Here is a 21180-nt window from a genome sequence, read left to right as displayed (position 1 = left end):
CAGGACATGTGGGTATTACTGATTCAAACAAAGGTAGGTAGGGCTAGTGAAGTGTTTGCATCACTACCAGAGGAGGTATCTGGGACATATGAGGAGGTGAAAAAATCCATCTTAGGTGCATATGAACTAGTGCCTGAAGCCTACAGACAAAGGTTTAGAAATTTAAGGAAAGAATTTGGTCAAACATACATGGAGCTTGAAAGGATCAAAGAGAGTAATTGATAGGTGGATAAGGGCTTTGAAAATAGACCAAACGTATGAAGCTCTCAGAGAAATTATACTTTTGGAGGAGTTTAAAAATTCAATTCCTAGTGTAGTGAGAACTCATGTGGAAGAGCAGAGGGTTAAAACTGCGAGATTAGCAGCAGAAATGGCAGATGATTACGAATTCGTTCATAAATCAAAGCTTTGTTTCCGACATCAGTTTCAGCCTGTGAGGGATAGAAACTGGGGACATGAGAAATACTCAAGTGGTAAAGGTAAAGGTGATCTGATGGGAGATAATAAGGAGAGTGTACCTCAGATGAAAAAGGAAATCCAGGAGGGTGGTGTTGCTCTCTTTGGTTGGCTCTGAATATGGCGGTCAATATGGTCGCCTTCCTTAATCCTAATTACGTTTGCTCTGGAGTCGCCAGGTATCTTTCGATACCGCCACAAAGTTCAAACCCGAATACTCATCAAAGACTCGGTACACCAGTTAGTTAGTTCAAAGTCAATGCTTATTTATTTACACACACAGTTAAATCTACTCATGCACAAAAACTCAACAGACTGAACTATCACTACTGCTAAAGCCTATACTTAGCTTCGGGCGCCCACTCAGTCAGAGGAACAATGGCCATTGTTCGGATCTAAGGCTGCTGGGTCAAAGTGGTGAAGGGGAACAGCTAAGGTCGTCCATCTGGTAGGGAGCGTTGACCTTGGACTTACTTGCTTCTGGTGCAGCTGTTGGACAGGTCTCTCCGCTGTGAGAGCCAAGTCCAAGAGAACTTGGGGGCTCCTTCTTATACCCAAAGGGGCTTTGCGCTCTTTTGGGCGGGTCTTGAACTTGGCCCCAATCAATTGGACCGTTTCTTGATCATTCCTATTGATTTCATCCAATAAAGGGGTGGGTGCCCTGATAGCTGGGCATGTCCCAGGTGGCCGTTGGCCTGCTCTGTTTCGGTCTCCTCTGGCGCCGGGGTGTCTGCCTTAGTATCGGTTACTCAAATGTTACTCTTTTGTTCCCGGAGATGGGCCATTAGTATGCTAATGGGCCTACAGTTTTGGTCTTGTCTGGGAGCTGCGGCTCCAATATACAGACAAGCTCTGAACCTGCTTGTTTTCTCAGCATTGTCCATTTTCCCTGCAATCTTTGCAAAGTGTCCATTTTATAATCGGGACGTGGCCATCCCAGGTGGCTACAGTGGAAAGAAATGAAAAAGTTTCAAATGTTTTCTATGTAATAAACTAGGCCATGTAAAGTCACAGTGTTGGTAGTTGAAGAAAAGCACTGGGAAGACTGATGTGGTGAAACAGGATAAGACAGTGGGGTTTATTAAAATGGTAAAGGAAAGTTGAAGTGACGCGAAGGAGGTGCAAGCGATTGTACAGCCTGATCAAGAGGTGATTGATAAGAAGGTTCCAGAACTCTTTAAAGAATTTACTTGTGTGGGTAAAGTTTACTCATGTGCATCAGGAGCAGCAGGTAAAGAAGTCACAATTTTAAGAGATACAGGAGCTAGTCCATCTTTAATGGTAAGAGATGAGGAATTATGTAGTTTGGGAAGAATGTTGCCAGAAAAGGTGGTAATATGTGGAATTCAGGGTGATGTAAGGCAAGGTTGGAAAGTCCAGTGAAGAGTGGTGAAGTGGTAGTAGGAGTAATAGAGAAACTATCTTGTCCAGGAACAGTTTATCTTGGGTAATGAGATAGCTGGATCGCAGGTGGGAGTGATGCCTACTGTGGTTGATAAGCCAGTGGAAAATCAGACAACTGAAGTGTTGAAGGACGAGTATCCTGGGATGTTTCCGGATTGTGTAGTGACAAGGTCGCAAAGTCACAGGTTAAGACAAGAGGAGGAATCAAAGAGTGAAAATAGAGTTGAAGTGCAATTATCAGAAACGATATTTGATCAGATGGTTGAAAAAGAACAAGAACAGGTGGAGGATGAAGCGGATATTTTTAGTTCATGAAAATTGGTGGAGTTACAACAGAAACATTTAGAAATAAACCGGATGTATCAGAAAGCATACACGGAAGAGGAATCTGAGTGTATCCCGGAGTGTTATTACCATACAAATGATGTCTCTTTTGAGAAAATGGAGACCTTTACATATGCAGGCTGATGAAAAGTGGGCAGAAGTTCATCAAGTAGTATTGCCGGTAGGGTATAGAAAGGAGGTGTTGCGACTAGCACATGAGGTAACAGTGGGAGGTCATTTGGGAATAAGGAAAACTCAAGCTAAAATCCAAAAACATTTTTATTGACCTGGACTAATGATGTAGTTAAATCTTGTTGATCATGTCACACATGTCAAGTGATAGGGAAACCTCAAGCAGTGATAAAACCAGCGCCCTTAATACCCATTCCAGCATTTGAGGAACCTTTTACAAGGGTCTTAATTGATTGCGTAAGACCGCTTCCTAAAGCGAAAAGTGGGAATCAATATCTTTTGACAATAATGGATGTGTCTACTAGGTTTCCAGAGGCCATTCCAGTACGCAATATTACAGCTAAAAAGATTGTGGAGGAGTTACTTAAATTCTTTCCTAGATATGGACTACCCACAGAAATACAATCGGATCAAGGATCAAATTTTAACTGAAGGTTATTCAAAGAAGTTATGGATAGCTTAGGAATAAAACAATTTAAATCAACTGCGTACCATCCAGAATCGCAGGGAGCATTAGAAAGGAGCACAAGAAATCTAAAGTTTGTAATTTTGCCAGTGGAGATAAAGTTTTAGTATTCTTACCAGTGGTAGGTGAACCTTTAAAAGCAAGGTTTTGTGGACCTTATCAGATTGAAAGGAAATTAAGTGAGGTGAATTATGTGGTGAGATCACTGGATAGAAGGAAAACTCACCGAGTGTGTCATGTGAATATGCTTAAAAGGTACTTTGAAAGGGAAGGAGAACAAATGGAGGAGGTTTTAATGATTCTAACTCAAAGTGACAAAACAAATCCAGATGACTTTGAATTTGACATACCTCGAATTAAATTGGAAAACGAGGATGTTCTTAAAAATTGGGATAAATTGTTGAGTTATCTTCCAGAGGAAAAACAGACTGGCCTGAAAGAGTTGTTGCTGTCACATGGGCAAGTTTGTGGAGATAAATTGGAAAGTACTAAAATGGCTCTACCTGGATGTAGATGTGGGAAATGCTGTTCCAATCAAACAACATCTATACAGACTTAACCCTTTAAAATTGGCACAGGTTAACAAGGAGATTGAAAGTATGCTTAAAAATGCCATAATTGAAGTGGTTTGCAGCCAATGGAGCTCACCCATAGTGATGGTACCTAAACCAGACAGTATCCAATGGTTGTGTGTGGACTATAGAAACGTTAATGCAGTTACAAGAATGGACTCTTATCCTATCCCACGTTTGGAGGATTGCATTGAGAAAGTGGAACAATCAGCTTTTATTTCCAAACTGGATTTACTTTTTTTTAACATTTAGTGTGCCCAATTCATTTTTTCCAATTAAGGGGCAATTTAGCGTGGCCAATCCACCTAGCCTGCACATCTTTGGGTTGTTGGGGTGAAACCCACGCAAACACGTGGAGAATGTGCAAACTCCACACGGACAGTGACCCAGAGCCGGGATCGAACCTGGGACCTCGGCGCCGTGAGGCAACAGGGCTAACCCACTGCGCCACTGTGCTGCCCTCAAACTTGATTTAAAGGTTACTGGCAGGTACCTTTATCTGAAAGGGCGAAAGAGATTTCAGCTTTTGTGACTCCAGATGTTATATACCGATTCAAAGTTATGTCATTTGGCATGAAAAACGCCCCAGCCACATTTCAACGTTTAACTAACAAAGTTGTTTCAGGATTAGCCAATTGTGTGGTATACATCGCCGATCTGGTAATTTTCAGACAGACAAGGACAGAACATTTGAAGCAACTAATGGACTTACTGAAGAAACGTCAAAAATTTCAGTGGACAGTGGAGTTTCAAAAGGCATTTGACTGCCTGAAAGCTGTGATAACCAATGCTCCTGTGTTGGAGAATTACAAGGGACACTGATCAGATTGAACTAAAGTATCTGACTTTAAAGAGAAATGGATGGATCGTGCAGCGACCTTCTTGTTCAAAGAGACTGTCAATCGAGAAGGATTCCAGTTACAGGAAGAAGAACTGAAATGGACTATGTTATTATGCCTGTTTGCATGTGTTGTATTTTTTCAACGAAAAGTATATTTACTGTCTGCATTTCTTAAAGGAAAGTGAAAAGATGAAATATGAAACCATCTTGAAGTTGATGGCTTATTTATTTTTCTTGGGGGGAGGTGTCATGTGAGAGTACCTTTAAGAAATGGTTGTTTATAAATGGGTGTGTATATAAATATCTGTAGTGAGTATCTTTGAGAATGGGTGTTTATTACCGTACCAGCCTCCCCGAACAGGTGCCGGAATGTGGCGACTAGGGGCTTTTCATAGTAACTTCATTGAAGCCTACTCGTGACAATAAGCGATTTTCATTTTTTTCTTTTCATTTTTATTACTGCAGTGATGTCAGAGTGTAGCTGGAGCTGGTCTGTCTACCAGTTTTTTACTTTCACTTTAGGCTTTTTACTGCAGGGTGTGTTTTGGTTTAGTTTTAGTTTGGAGAAGCTGAAATCACAGCAGGATGTGTATGAATCTCTGCAAGCTTATGAATGTTCATTTGGTGTTTTCAAAGTGGTAACTGCTCTCAGTAGTGAATTTAAACCTGATCTCTGTGTTAAAAAGGGTCTTTTTATAGAATTTACAGTGCAGAAGGAGGCCATTCGGCCCACCGAGTCTGCACCGGCTCTTGGAAAGAGCATCCTACCCAAGGTCAACACCTCTACCCTATCCCCATAACCCAATAACCGCACCCAATGCTAAGGGAAATTCTGGACACTAAGGGCAATTTTTATCATGGCCAATCCACCTAACCTGCACATCTTTGGACTGTGGGAGGAAACCGGAGCACCCGGAGGAAACCCACGCAGACACGGGGAGGATGTGCAGACTCCGCACAGACAGTGACCCAGGCCGGAATCGAACCTGGGACCCTGGAGCTGTGAAGCAATTGTGCTATCCACAATGCTACCGTGCTGCCCATTTTGTCTTATCTATGTTAATAAGGAAAGATTAAGAATGACTTGGAGAGTACTGTATTATTTGGAGGATTTATTGGTGTTGATAGTTGTTAAGATGTTTACTGTGGGTTTATAAAGTGTTAACTGGTTTCATAAATAAACATTGTTTTAATTTAAAAGTACTGTAGATCTCTGTTTGCATCACACCTGCAGAGTAAGACCGTGTGCCCCCCATAACCACAATCTATTAAAGGTTGTGGGTCAGGTGAACTCATGATACACTTTGGGGTTCTCTAAACCCTGGCCCATAACACTGCTTCTTACTAAACCCAATGTTCTCCAACATTTCTCGTATGTTATTTGTGTCCTCCTTTCAGAACACAGAACCAAAGTATGTATTTAGTTGGTCAGCCATTTCTTTTGTTTCCCATTATAAAATCTCCCATTTCTGACTGTAAGGGACCTACATTTCTCGTCACATAACTACAGAAGTTTTTACAGTCAGTCTTTATGTTTCGGGGAAGGGACTCTCGTACTCTATTTTCCCTTTCTTAGTCAATCCCCTTTTTCCTCTTTTGCTGAATTCTAAACTGTTCCCAATCCTCGGGTCATCTGTTCTTCCTAACCAATTTGTACCCCTCTTTCTTGGATTTAATACTATCTCAAAATACCCTTGTAAGCCATGGTTTGGCCACCCTTCCTTTAGTAATTTTGCACTAGACAGGAATGAACAATTGTTGCAGTTCACTCATGCACTCTTTGACTGTTTGCCATTGCCTATCCATCATCATCCCTTTAAGTCAGAAGTGTAATGGAATACTCTGCACTTGCCTGGATGAGTGCAGCTCCAACAACACTCTGGAAGCTTGATGCCATCCAGGACAAAGCTGCCCGCTTGATTGCTCCTCCTTCCACAAACATTCAATCCCTCCACCACCGATGGCCAGTGGGAGCTCTGTGTACCATCTACAAGATGCACCACAGCAACTCACCAAGGTTCCTTAATTAGCAGTGCCAAACCCACAACCACTACCATTTACAAGGACAAGAACAGCAGATACCTGGGAACCCCACCACCTGGAGGTTCCTCTCCAAGTCACTCACCACCCTGACTTGGAAATATATCGCCGTTCCTTCACTGTCGCTGGGGCAAAATCCTGGAACTCTGTCCCTAACAGAACAGTGGGTGCACCTACACCTCAAGGACCGCAGAGGTTCAAAAAGGCAGCTCATCACCACCTTCTGAACGGCAACTAGGGAAGGGCAATAAATGCTGGCCTAGCGAACGACGCTCACATCCCGTAAATGAATAAACAAAAGTAACATTTCCAAATCTATCACAGCCAACCCGTGCATCATACCATCATTAAATTTCCTTTATTTGGATTCAGGACTCTAGACCCAGAAACACCATGTCACTCTGCCTTGTGATGAAGAATTCTATCATATTGTGGTCGCTCATCACCAAGGTTCCTCACACAACTAGACTGCCAGTTATTCCTTTCTCATTACATAATATCCACTCTAGAAAGGCCTGTTCTCTCGCTCGTTCCTCAATGTGTTGGTCCAGGAAACCATCCCATACACACTAGGAATTCCTCCTCTACGGTATTCTGGCTAATTCGATTTGCCCAATGTATGTGCAGATAAGAATCACCCATAATTACAGATGTTCCTTTACTGCATGCATCTCTAATTTCCTGTTTAATGCCATCCCCAACAGCACCACTGCAGTTTGGGGGTCTATATACAAACCCCGCTTATGTTTTTTGGCCCTTGGTGTTTCACAGGTCCACCCATACAGAGTCCACATCGTCGGAGATAACAACCTTCCTCATTATTTCCTAATTTCCTCTTTAAGCGGCAATATAGCCCCACCGCCATTTCTTTTTATTCTATCCTTCCTAAATACTGAATATCCCCGGATGTTCAATTCTCACCCCTGGTCATCCACAGCTATGTCTCCGTCATCCCAAATATTTCACACCTGTTTCCATCTGTTTGCGGGATTAATTCATCCACTTTAGCTCTATGCATTTAGACGCCAAGTCTTCAGGCTTGTCTTTTTAACAGTTCTTGTCCTGTTCCCGTTATTGTTCACTGTGGCCCAGATTCTGGACCTTGGTTTCTCTGCCTATCACTGTCCTTAACCCCCTTTCTGTCCTTTGTTTTTGTCCTCGATTCCCTGACTCCTTGCAAACGTTCCCATCCCCCTCCACAACCACCCTAGCAACTACTCCCCTGAGGACATTAGAGCCGGTCAGGCCCCAATGCATCCCGTCCAGTTTGTACTGGTCCCATCTTCCCCAGAACTATCCCAATCTCCCGGAAATCTGAAACCCTTCCCCTCGCACCATCTTTTTGGCCACGTAATCATCTGCTCTGACTAGCACGTGGCACTGGCAGTAATCCTGAGATCACTACCTTTGAGGTCTTACTTTTCAACTAACATCCGAACTCCCTATCAGCTACTTTTAGATTAAAAAAGGGTGAGGTCACATGTCGTTTGTACCAATGTACCAGTGGCTGCTCACTCTCCTCCTCCAGAATGTCCTGCTGCCACTTTGAGACATCCTTGCCCCTTGCACCAGGGAGGCAACATACTATCCTGGAGTCTCGTTTGTGGCCACAGAAACACCTATCTATTCCCCTTGCAATTGTATCCCCAATAACTATTGCATTCCCACAATTTTTACTCCTCCCCTCTGCATCAAAGCCAACTGTGGTGCACTGGATTTGGCTGCTGCTGCTTTTCCCTGGGAGGCCATTCCCCCAACAGTAACCAAAGCGGTATAAATGTTACACAGGGGAATGGTCACAGTATATTCCTGCACTGCCTGCCTAGTCCTCTTGCTCTGCCTGGTGATCACCCATTCCTTTCCTGCCTGTGGAGTCATAGCCTGTAGTGTGACCACCTTTCTATCCGTCCTATCCAAAATGCTCTCAGCCTCGTGGATGCTCCACAGTGTTCCCACCTGGTGCTCCAAATCCAAAACCAAGGCTTCCAGGAGCTTCAGCTGGAGACACTTCCTACACACATGGTGGCCCCAGGTACAGGAATTCTTCCCGGCTTCCCACATAGAGCAGGAAGAACACACTACGGCTTTGAGTTCTCCTGTGATGACTTGACCCTTTAAATTAAAGTGTTCATAAGATATTTGAAATCAAATAATATCAATTACTCTAGAGCTCTTCTTCTCTGTTCCTTGTTTCTACAGAATGTAACCCCTACACACAATAAACCACAAAATGAACACCTTACACGCTATAAGTGACAAAAGTGGTAAATACTTACCCAGCCATAGTCACTGGTTCCACTTTCTCTGGTTCACTTTTGAAGCCTGATGTGACTTCCAAACTCAAAGCTAGAACTCATATTTCTGTCTGCACCCTGGCACTGTTTTCAATCTCATCCCACACTCTTCTCTAGGTTCTGCTGACTGTCTGTCCCGGTGTCCTCCTCCCAATGGATAAAAGCAAATTACTGCCGATGCTGGAATTTGAAACCAATGAGAAATGAGCTTTGACAAAGGGTCATCTGGACTCGAAATGTTAGCTCTTTTCTCTCCCTACAGTTGCTGCCAGACCTGCTGAGATTTTCCAGCATTTTCTCTTTGGTCCTCCTCCCACACTCTCCTGTAGGTGCTGACTGCCTGTCCCAGTGTCCTCCTCTCGCACTCTCCTCTAGGTGCTGACTGCCTGTCCCAGTGACCTTCTCTCGCACTCTCCTCTAGGTGCTGACTGCCTGTCCTGGTGTCCTCCTCTGACTCTCCTCGAGGTGCTGACTGCCTGTCCCAGTGTCCTCCTCTCGCACTCTCCTCTAGGTGCTGACTGCCTGTCCCAGTGTCCTCCTCTCGCACTCTCCTCTAGGTGCTGATTGTCTGTCCCAGTGTCCTCCTCTCACACACTCCTCTAGGTGCTGATTGTCTGTCCCAGTGTCTTCCTCTCACACTCTCCTCTAGATGCTGCTGACTGTCCTGGCGTCCTCCTCTCGCACTCTCCTCTAGGTGCTGCTGACTATCTGCCTCAGTGTCCTCCTCTCGCACTCTCCTCTCAGTGTTGCTGTCTGCCCCAGTGCCCTCCTCTCACATACTCTTGTTAGTGCTGCTGACGGTCTATCCTGGTGTCCTTTTCTCACACTCTCCTTTCGGTGCTACTACGGTGCAAAACACTCGTTTGCATAATTAATGAGGTGGGGGCTGGATGATATGGCATGGTTTCCTGACGACCTCCGCAGTGGGAAACGCTTTACGTTCCCGTCCCCGCCATGGGATAGATCCCCTGCTGGGAGAATTCCACCCAGTATCTCATTTCATTTAATTTCCACTTCACCTTCTCTATTCTAAGTAGAACAATCCAAGATTTTCTACCCTCTCCACATTACCAAAATCCTCCAACCACTTCAACAATCCTCAATGGATTTGAGCTCTTTACTTTTTTAAGCACATTTCATTTCGCAAGGCACTGCTGCTTCCCACTGTACACATTACAGAGGATTCATCAGGGCACAATCTTTTTCTTCCTGGTTGAAAATTCTTCAACCTTTGTTATTGTTTTGTTGAAAGTTTATCTCTCAATTCCTTGCACTTTTAACCTGTTATTCCAATTAATTTCCGCCCACCTGCTTCCCAAAAGGTTTACCATTTCCTTTCAATCTACGTATTTCTCGAACACGGCAATCACCAACTCAACACCTCAGAGAAATGAGATGAAAAATCAAGCGTGGGCTTGTTATGATTTTTTAAAAATCAAGTGAAGAAGATTGAAAAGGCTTTCCGAGGACTGGAGTGTTGATTATCGTTCAGAGTGAGATACGCTGAGGCTGCCCATATTAGTCTTTTGTATCACATTGAATTTGAGACCCACTACTATTGATAAGAAAATGGACAACCAAGTCACGTACAGTCACCACCAGTTTCTTTGTCCCATCTTAACATGGACAAATGCCTACATCAGGCATATAGCCCGAATCATTCCTCCTCTCCCACCCCCCCCCCCAACTAAAGTCCCCATTTGCAAAGGAACTGCTTAAATTATAACAAGTGAGCACCAACAAGTCAACCAATGAGACGCACTCTGACAACCATTCGACCATAAGACATAGAAGCAGAATTAGGCCACTCGTCCCATCGCATCTGCTCCGCCATTCAATCATGGCTGATATTTTTATCATCCCCATTCTCCTGCCTTCTTCCCATAACCTCTGATCCCCTTATTGATCAAAAACCTATCTATCTCTGTCTTAAAGACACTCAGTGATTTGGCCTCTACAGCCTTCTGCCTGCGGCAAAGAGTTCCACAGATTCACCACCCTCTGGCTGAAGAAATTCCTCCTCATCTCTGTTTTAAAGGATCGTCCATTTAGTCTGAGATGGTTTCCTCTGGTTCTCGTTTCTCCTGCAAGTGGGAACATCCTCGCCACGTCCACTCTATCCAGGCCTCGCAGTATCCTGTAAGATTCAAAAAGATCCCCCCTCATCCTTCTAAACCCCAACGAGTACAGACCCAGAGTCCTCAACCGTTCCTCATACGACAAGCTCTTCATTCCAGGGATCATTCTTGTGAACCTCCTCCGGATCTTTCCAAGGCCAGCCCATTTCGACGTATGACGATCAGAGTTGATTTTGACAGAGCCTTTGGGAACTACATCAAAGAGAGCCTTTGGCAGAAACTACAGCAAAGTCTCCCAAGAAAGGCAGGATTATTTCTGTGAGTGAAGGATAATTACACAAAATAAATGGATTAATTGTACTGAAAGGTGCATTGAGTGGAGGATGATCACAAGAAAACAAATTACGTGCACATAAATTAATCCCTGTCACTCACAACACTGGAATCTCCAGGGGTGATTGTTGGGAGAATGACCTAATCATCTCCATTCTGGCTGGGGTTGCGACGTCAGTCTAAGCCATGTCAATTATTAAGTATACCGACTATTTTGAATGAGTCAAGCAACTTTTTATACCTCAATAAAGTGCAATTTGTCACTAAGTATTATCATTGACTATTGTCACAAATACTGCCACTCAGCAGAATCACTCAATATTGTCACGAATGATTGTTAACAAATATCTGACCTGAACTTCTGTGGAGAGGCAATCAGTGTCGGATTGCCACTCACTCCTCGTTTCATACCTGGAAGTCCAGCCACTCCTTTCATATCCAATCTTCTGACTCCAACTGGGCGAGCGCTGTCTCGTGCAAAGGTCTTGTGTCAAGGGCCGGAGAGTCGGAGGTAAGGAAGATGAGAGGTGACCTGTAAGCAGTGGTGTTCCATAGGAATCGACGCTTGGACCACAACAATATATATGAATGACTTGGAGGAAGGAAGCAAATATACTGTCGCCAAATAGGTGGAAAGGCAAGTTGTGAGAGAGATACAAACAATTTGCAAAGAGATATTAAAAGGTAAGTGGGCAAAAAGTTGGCAAAATGGGGCATAATGTGGGAAAATGTGAAGTTGTTCATTTGAAATGAAATGAAATGAAAATCACTTATAGTCACAAGTAGGCTTCAATGAAGTTACTGTGAAAAGCCCCTAGTCGCCACATTCCGGCGCCTGTTCGGGGAGGCTGGCACGGGAATTGAACCGTGCTGCTGGCCTGCCTTGGTTTTGCTTTAAAAGCCAGCGATTTAGCCCAGTGTGCTAAACCAGCCCCGGACGGAAGGGAGAACAAAAGAATATTACTTAAATGGGGAAAACTGCTGAAAGGTGCAGCACTAAAGGACTTGGAACCGAGCACACAGATGCAGTAGGTAATCAGGAAGGCTAATGGAATGTTGGCCCTTATTTGAAGGGGGTTGGTTTATAAGAGTCGGGAAGGCTTGCTGCAAATGTAGGAGGTACTAGTGAGACCACATCTGGAGTACGCAAGCAGTTTGGGTACATAGAATTACATAGAACATACAGTGCAGAAGGAGGCCATTCAGCCCATCAAGACTGCACCGACCCACCGTCCCAGGGACTGGTTTAGCACACTGGGCTAAATCGCTGGCTTTTAAAGCAGACCAAGCAGGCCAGCAGCACGGTTCACTTCCCGTACCAGCCTCCCCGAACAGGCGCCGGAATGTGGCGACTAGGGGCTTTTCACAGTAACTTCATTGAAGCCTACTTGTGACAATAAGCGATTTTCATTTCATTTCAAGCCCTCACTTCTACCCTATCCCTGTAACCCAGTCACTGAGGGCAATCTATCATGGCCAATCAACCTAACCTGCACGTCTTTGGAAGGAAACCAGATCACCCGGAGGAAACCCACGCAGACAAGGGGAGAACGTGCAGACTCCACACAGACAGTGACCCAGCGGGGAATCGAACCTGGGACCCAGGCGCTGTGAAGCCACAGTGCTAGCCACTTGTGCTACCCAAGTGGGTATTTAAGGATATATATTGGGTTGGATTCTCCACTCCTCCAGCCCTGTGTTTCTTGGCAGCGCGCCATTCGCTGGATTCTCTGCTCCTGACACTTGTCAATGGAATTTCCCATTGACCACCCAAGGGTGGGGGTGCACAGCTGGGGGGACCAGAGAATCCCATCAGCTGGAGAATTCTGGTCACTATTTAATTGGAGGCGGTCCAGAGAAAGTTCACTGGGCTGGCTCCCTAGGTATAGAGGGATTGTCTTCAGAGCAAAGGTTAAACAGGTCGGGACTCCACTCATTGGAATTTAGAAGAATGGGAGGTGATCTCATTGAAACAGGTAGGATTCTTAAGGGGTTTGACAGGGTAAATGGTGAGAGGAGGTTTCCCCTCAGGGGAGATTCTCAGACCAGAGGGCATAGCCTCAGAATAAAGTGGTGCCAATTTAAGACTGAGATTCTTCGGAAGTCCTTGCCACAAGGAGTTGTGGCAGAGTCCTTATGTGATGAATGTAAGAATTTCAGCTATAAGTATTTGGTGAAGTAAGGATTAAAATCTTGGATGTGAGTGTGTTTAACTGCTGAAGTCATGTTTTAAAATAATCTTGGCCTGAAAGACAACACAGCTTTTAGGAACCAGGGCGAAATTCTCCTACCCGCCCCGCCACATTTCTGCCCCGATCGGCCGGCGGGAGTCTCCGTAACACCGGCCGGTCAATGGGGTTTCCCATTGTGGGGCAGCCCCACGCCGTCGGGAAACCCCCGGGCGCCGGCAAAATGGAGACTCCCGCCGGCGGAGAATGACCCCCAGAGGTTTAAATAACCATCATAAAAAGCTTGGATTAATTAGCTTTCAGCTTGGTGAGTTGTTGTCATTGCTGGGTGGAGTTAAACATCAGGCTTTTTGAGAAAGCAGTTTCAGTTCTGTTCTGGCTGAAGCTGATACCACAAGTCAGGGCTTTGCTCTCTGCAGTTTAGTTTTTTAAAAAACAGTCTTTAAAACAGTGCAGACTTGTCTGAGGACAAGGGGGTGCTGAAACAAGCCACTTGAAACAGCTTTGGAAGGCACACAGCCAGAGTTTCTGCATGGGTTTGACAGGAGTTAGATCTTTTCTGTAAAGCAGTATCACGAGATCTCTTTCTCAAAGAATAACGCTGTAAAGCAAGTATTCCTCTGTGCCATTGGCATTTAACGCGGATTGAGAGTTGCATTGGGTTATTTTCTTGTTTTTTAAGTGGGAACAAAGATAGCCATTAAGGGTATTAAATTCATTGCATTGGGTGGTATTGGTTGAGGGGTAATTGTAAGATATTTTCTTAATTCGGTGTTAGTAATAACATTTGTTTTAATATACCATATCCCTATTTCTTTATGTAATCACCCTTGGAGCAAAGTACCTTTTCTTCACAGTCACACAAAATTGAAATAAATTATTGGGGTTTCTGTCCAGTATGCGAGGCACTGCTGTGGTCCGGTCCGATTTCACAATAATATTGGGGCCAGGATTTCAAAGTATAATTCCTTGTTTGGCTTAGGATTATTGAATTTAAAGACAGTATGTGAGGAACAGCTACTTTCTTTCAGGTTTTGTAGTTTACATCGGGAGTCACTGGAGACGCCTCTTTCAGGCGCACAAACTTTCCTGTGTGCGGAAGAAATTACTCGGAATGGTTTGCAATGGGGGTGACTAAAACAAAACCTTTGGGTTCGGCGGAAAAGCCTCAGTTAACCTTATCTAATGGGGTAAGAAGGTAGAGATAATACAAACAATAGCTCAGCATTTAAATTTGCCAGCAACACAGCCTGAATCATTAGAATTCAATGCCAGGTTAAACAATTAGAAATGCAGGAAAAAGATAGACAGAAAGAAATAGTGCTCAAGAAGGCATACGGCGTGCTTGCCTTCATTGGCCGGGGCATTGAGTCCAAGAGTTGGCAGGTCATGTTACGGTTGTATAAAACTTTCATAAGGCCCCATTTGGAATATTGCATGCAGTTCTGGTCACCACACTACCAGAAGGATGTGGATGCTTTGGTGAGAGTGAAAGACAATTTACCAGGATGTTGCCTGGACTGGAGGGTGTTAGCTATGAGGTGAGGTTGAATAAACACGGATTGTTTTCATTGGAAAGACGGAGGCTGAGGGGAGACCTGATAGAGGACTACAAAATTACAAGGTATTGACAGGGTGAATAGTCAGAAGCTTTTCCCAGGCTGGAAGACTCAATTACATGGGGGCACAGGTTCAAGGTAAGAGGGGAAAGTTTAGGGGAGATATGCAGGGAAAATCGTTCACACAGAGGGTGGTGGCTGCCTGAAACGCGTTGCCAGTGGAGGTGGTGGCAGCAGGCATGATAGCAATGTTTAAGATGTATCTTGACAGACACATGAACAGGCAGGGAATGGAGTGATACAGATCATTTAAGCAATAAGTAGTAGGTCCAAATAAGGAATCTGGATCAGCAGAGACTTGGTGGGCTGAAGGGTCTGTTCTGATGCTTTGATGTTCATTGTTCTTTGGTGCCAATCAATGATCCCCACATACACAGTTATCCTTTACACCCTCCCTGCCAGCTCACCCAGTATCCAACATGGGCAGACCACAGAGACCATGGTGAGATAAAATTAAATAAAATTCTAAGTGTCTATTGATAACTTCACTGTTTAAAAAAGAACACTCATCCAAAATATCCCATCAAACACTGTATATTTAAATTCCTTCAAGCACTTAATCCAACACAAAACAGACATTCCATTCAGGTACTTAATCCTTCATGAAAAACAAATATTTGCATTAATAATCCCACATAAAATGCTTTATAACTATTTGGAGCTGCGAGTCAAATTGTGAAATTACAGAACAACACAGACCCCAACTGTGATAATGAAAGGTTGTGGAATCAGTCAAGCTGTACTTATCCTGTAATGTTAACCTTCAGGATTGTCAACAGACAGCTAATGAAGTTGCAAGTAGTGATTATTTTCAATTGCAGGCTGGTCTTTTCAAAAACAAATAAAGAGCTTGGTGATCCATTTTCCATGCACATTCATATCTAATTTTTAAAATCCCAAATGGCTCCTAACCTCTCTCAAAATGGTACATGGACCTCTCCAAAAGTCTACCAAAGTGAGCACAGATGCTCTGGCAATTGCCTACAGGGTGTGAACATCTGGCACCTTCTTCCCAGTAAAACAACCTGGGTCCCTCTTTAATCCTTAACAACCAAGCTACATAATCTTATTGTCAGGCAGAATTCAGAACACGTCGCATGACTCACTTTACCTTTCCATTTTACCCTGAATTAAAGAGTCCCAAAGCACAACAATCTTGTAAACTTTGTGTTTCGAACATTTCATAAAATATTGTCATTAATCATTGTGACTGAGGGGCTGTTTTAGCACAGTGGGCTAAACAGCTGGCTTGTAATGCAGAACAATGCCAGCAGCGCGGGTTCAATTCCCGTACCGGCCTCCCCGAACGGGTGCTGGAATGTGACGACGAGATGCTTTTCACAGTAACTTCATTGAAGCCTAATTGTGACAATAAGTGATTATTATTAATATTGTGACCAAATATCACCATTCAGCATTCACTTAATATTGTCATTAAACATCATCACTAAAAATTGGCACTAAAGCTTTTGCCACTACAGTCACGAAACATTGAACAGGATCAGACCAGGAACAAACATTCAGAACCTATCAGAAGTCAGTCCGAGAAACACACTCAGAAACCAGAGCAGAATTCTAAAAAATGCAACTAAAAACAATAGAGACAGAGCAGGGCTGATAAAACAAAACTAGAAAACAGACCCAGCCCCTCCCATGAGTGACATGCTATTAGCACTTGTTGCTAACTTTTGGTTGGCTCTTAAATGTTGCTCGATGTGTCTTTACTTAATTTTCTCTGTTTCTATAACCTTTGCTCTCGAGTCGCCAGGTATCTTTATGATACCACCACGAGGTTCAAGTTCAAGTGCTGATCAATAACTCAATACACCAGTTAGTACGTTTCAAAGCAAAACACATTTATTATACACAGTCAATCACTGCTCATGTATAAAACTCTACTTACTAGACTATCTCTAACATTAAAAGGCCTACACTTAGCTTTGGAACTGGCCCACGAGGTCAGGGGAACAAATGGCCTTTCGTTTGATTCTGAGTCTGCAGGCTTCAAAGCTGGTATGGAATGGTAGCTAGGAGCGCCTATCTCATAGCGTGCGTTGACTGGAGACTTATTTGGTTGGTGCAGCTACTAGGCGGGTCACGTTCAAGGGTTGTTTCGCGCTGCTGAGAGACCCTGCCAAGAAGGACAAATTGAACTTGGGGACTCTATTTTATAGTCCCCAGGGGCTTCGCGCCGTTCGGGTCAGGCCCCGTACCTGGTTCCAAGTAATTGGACTGAGTTCTGATCACTTGGATCGATTTCCCCAATACTGGAGCTGCTCCCTGATCGCTGGGCGGTTCCTAAGTGTCCATTGGCCTTCCTTTGTCTTGGCTCCTGCTGGCACCGAGGAGTCTGGCTTGGCCTTGTTTACCTCAACTGTTTCCAATTGTTCCCGGGGATCGCTCATTAATATGTAGATGGTTGTTAGTTTCAGTGCTGTCTGGGTTCCTGCAAGTTCCGATACACAGGAAACTTTGCACCTGCTGTTTTTCCTGGTTTGACTGAATTTCCCTGCATTCTTAGCGGATCTCCATTTTAAAGTCGGGAAGTGGCCAGGCCAGGTGGCTACACGCTTTAATCACAGCTTTAGCAGATGTATAATCTGGTTTCCTTAACCTAAGTTCTTTTTGATAACATAAGACAAGATATATAAAATTTCCGACATCTGGTATCATTCTGGTACGTACGTGCTGCACACTCTCCAAAGCCAGTGCTGTCCAGAACTGTATATGGTGTTGTACATGGGGGTAAACTGAACTAGGTGCAGATGAAAGAAAGGGAGAGGTTGTACCATCTTCTTGGAGGCAGGTTTGGACGTGAGGGATGGGGAAGAACAAAACTGGCAAAAAATGAATTGGTCCATTTTTGCTGGTGTATTCCTGACCCCTGGTAACCTACCTCAAGATGGACTGAATCCCAGGTCAGCAACTTGACCAAATGCAATCTTTGCCTTTCACTGCTAGCTTCTACTGACACTGCAATTTTCCCAGCGTCACGTGGGCCCCAGGCAGCAACTCCCAAGGAGGTGGCCACACGATGGGAGGATGGAGCGGCGTGACAGCTCAAGAGTCTCTAATCCTTCACGGAAAACAATGGCAACACTGATGTTTTCTACTGGCAAACGCTTGCCATTGCGTGCAGAGCTGCTGGAGACTGATTTCTCTGATAGTGCTGGGGAGGTGGGGGTGAAGCATTGGCTGCCACTCCCATCAGACTGGTGGCGCCTCCATTGCGTCTCTCTCGTTCTGTCTCATTCCACTCAGCAGTACTCTCACTGCAGACACAGTGCAGGTTGCCAGCCCCCCTTGCTATAGGACCCGTTGAAGTGACCCCCTGTGTCCTCAGGCTGCCCGTCATCCATAATTCAGTTTCTTCATCGGTCGCCTGCTGAGAGATTGAACTGGAAGGCACACTTCTGTTGCAAACAGGGGTTGGGTTTTGAAAATAGTCCAAAACATCGAAAATCTTTCCAAGTGTGGAAAGCTCCGCTCATACCTTCTACCTCTCTGTGTGTCGGCCTGTTTGAGATAAAGGCCACAAGCACATTTTGTGTAACTTACCCATGGAGGTTGGTTAGCTCAGTTGGCTGGACGGCTGGTTTGTGATGCAGAGCGACGCCAACATCGTGGGTTCAATTCCTGTACCGGCTGAGGTTACGAGGAAGGGGCCACCTTCTCAGCCTTGTCCCTCACCTGAGGTGTGGTGACCCTGTAGCCATCTGGGATGGCCACGTCCCGATTACAAAATGGACAAAGACTTCAGGGAAAATTGGACAATGCAAAGAAACAAGCAGGTGCAATCTCTGTCTGTTGATTAGAATCTTAAACTCTCAGACAGGACAGAAACTACCAAACGATTTACATACTAATGAGCCATCTCCGGGGACAAAAGGGAAACATTTAGACACACAATGTTAGGACAGACTCCCTGGCACCAGAAGAAGCTAAGACAAAGCAGGCTGACAGTCACCAGGACACGCCCAGCGATCAGGGAACCACCCCTCTATTGGAGGAAAATCGATACCGATGATTGGGAAAGACCCAATTAGTTATTAGTTCAAGTCCCGCCCAAAAAAGCGAAGCCCTTTTGGGTATAAAAGGTATCCCCCAAGGGAGAACACCCTCCTTTGGCTTTAGCTCTCAGTGAAGAGAGAGACCAGCCTAGCAGCTACAGCAGACCAAGTAAGTTCCAAGTTAACGCACGCTACGAGATAGACGCTCCTAGTTGCTATCCTGTAAACAGCTCAACCCAGCAGCCTCAGAACCGAGCAACAGCCATTGTTTCTCTGACTGAGTGGGCAACCAAAGCTAAGTATTGGTTTTAGTTACAGTGGTAGTTTAGTTTGTAGAGTTTATGCATGAATAGATTTGACTGTGTGTAAATAAATGAGCATTGCTTTTGAACTTACTAACTGGTGTATCGAGTCATTGATCAGTATTCAGTTCTGAACCTTGCGGCAGTGCCGAAAGATACCTGGCGACTCTTGAGTAAACGTGATTAAATAGAGCCAAATTAAGAACCAACCAAAAGTTAGCAACAACCCTGAGCTTAAATCACCACCACTCACCTCTCTCTCTCTCTCAAGGGTGAAAGTCGCCTCTGGTCCACTGGGACTATGGTGACCTTCACTTTCCTTCTGCTACATGGTAAATCTGCTCAAGCTACTGGGTAAGCCAATCCACAGTAAGGGATCATCACTCAATTATTCACTTTGAGAAACAAGTTTGTTTTGCTTTGATTTAAATGTTCAGTTGTATTCCAGTCCAATTTTCGGTTGACCTCATTCCTTACCCAAACTTCAAGACTTTCTCAAGTTTAGAGAATTCATTTACACGACAAATAATAATGATAATCTCCTTAGTCTTGTTGTACTGACACAGAATATTCACAAGCCTGCTGAGGTGAGGGACAGATTAACATCAATGGAACACATCTTAGAGTGACATCATCTTCCCATGAGGTCTGCAAGAGGGAGCAGGATTATGAGACATTGCATCATTGCCTGTGATGATGTAGACTGTGTCTTATTAGCATATTGCACAGCTAGACTCCCCCAAGTATCTGACTTGCAGATTCTGTTTATCGAGACAACCAATGTGGCGGTTTCTCTAGTCCTGCTTGGTCCTCTGGGCCATTGGAGGAGATAGGGGACAGGATTGTGATCTCAGGCTCTGCTGGGCGGGCTGAGAATTTGTAGATCAATCAGGCTCAGCAATCTGGATCGCTACGATGAACGCAGCATCTCTGGTCAGTGTTTGGGGATCTCTTCCGTTTCCTTTCATGTTTACTGTGCTGCTGAGATTCTGGCCCCCTGCTCAATAGCTATACATTAGCCTCATCTGCTTCAGCACCATCACATCACACTTCCAAACGAAGCCTTCTGGGAGAAAGCATTGGGCATGGAGTGCTCACCATCTGCTGGAGTACACAACAGGGGTTAATATGCACATCAAGTGAACATATCACTGCTAATTGCAAACACATTACAACTAGATAGCTGTGATACGCGTTCACTTAATCTGTGAACAGCATCAACAAAACTCCATGAAGGACAATTGCGAATCGGAGCACAATTCCTTCATATTTTCCAAGCAACATCTCTCCCCCTTCCACTCTATTATCTTCAATGACCAGCCACTCCCGCAGCCCATTTCCTCTCCTCTCCTCTTCCCTCCCCCTGGTTCTGGCAAGCAGTGGAAACATACAGAATGGCAAACCTTCCCTAACAATGTATGGCCTATTCACAGGCGAAAATTTGCATTTACGCCCCATCATAAACATTAATGAGATGTTGAAATATGTTAATCACCATGTAAATTACAATAACGCTTGGTCTATCTGCAATCACGGACATTAATGTCAGTTCCTCTCATTGTGGAGGAGAGTCTCTCATGAGGGATCATCACTCGATTATTCACTTTTAGTAACAGATTTGTTTTGCTTCAATTCAGTTGAGATCACTGGCTGTGTTCCAGTCCAATTTTCAGTTGACTTCATACCTGACCTAAACGTCCAAGGCTTTCTCAAGTTCAGAGAATTAGCTTACGCCCAAAATAGTAACAATAATCTCCTTGCTCACGTTTCTCTGACTCAGAATATTTACAGAATCTGCTGGTAGGGAAAACATTAACATTATGGAGTGCACTAGAATGATTGGGAGTAGGTTGATTTGATCTTAGTTTCAGACTAGTTCGGCACAACATCGTGGGCCGAAGGGCCTGTACTGTGCTGTACAGTTCTATGTTCTGTGTTCTATTATTGGAATACATCTTAGAGTGACGTCATCTTTCCCTGAGATCGCCAAGAGAGGGAGCAAGATTATGAGACATTGCTTCACTTCCTGTGATCATGTACACTTGCTCATTAACGTTTCA

The sequence above is a fragment of the Scyliorhinus torazame genome, chromosome 13 (genome assembly GCF_047496885.1).
Source record: "Scyliorhinus torazame isolate Kashiwa2021f chromosome 13, sScyTor2.1, whole genome shotgun sequence".
NCBI lineage: Eukaryota > Metazoa > Chordata > Chondrichthyes > Carcharhiniformes > Scyliorhinidae > Scyliorhinus > Scyliorhinus torazame.
This window is presented reverse-complemented; position numbering follows the sequence as displayed.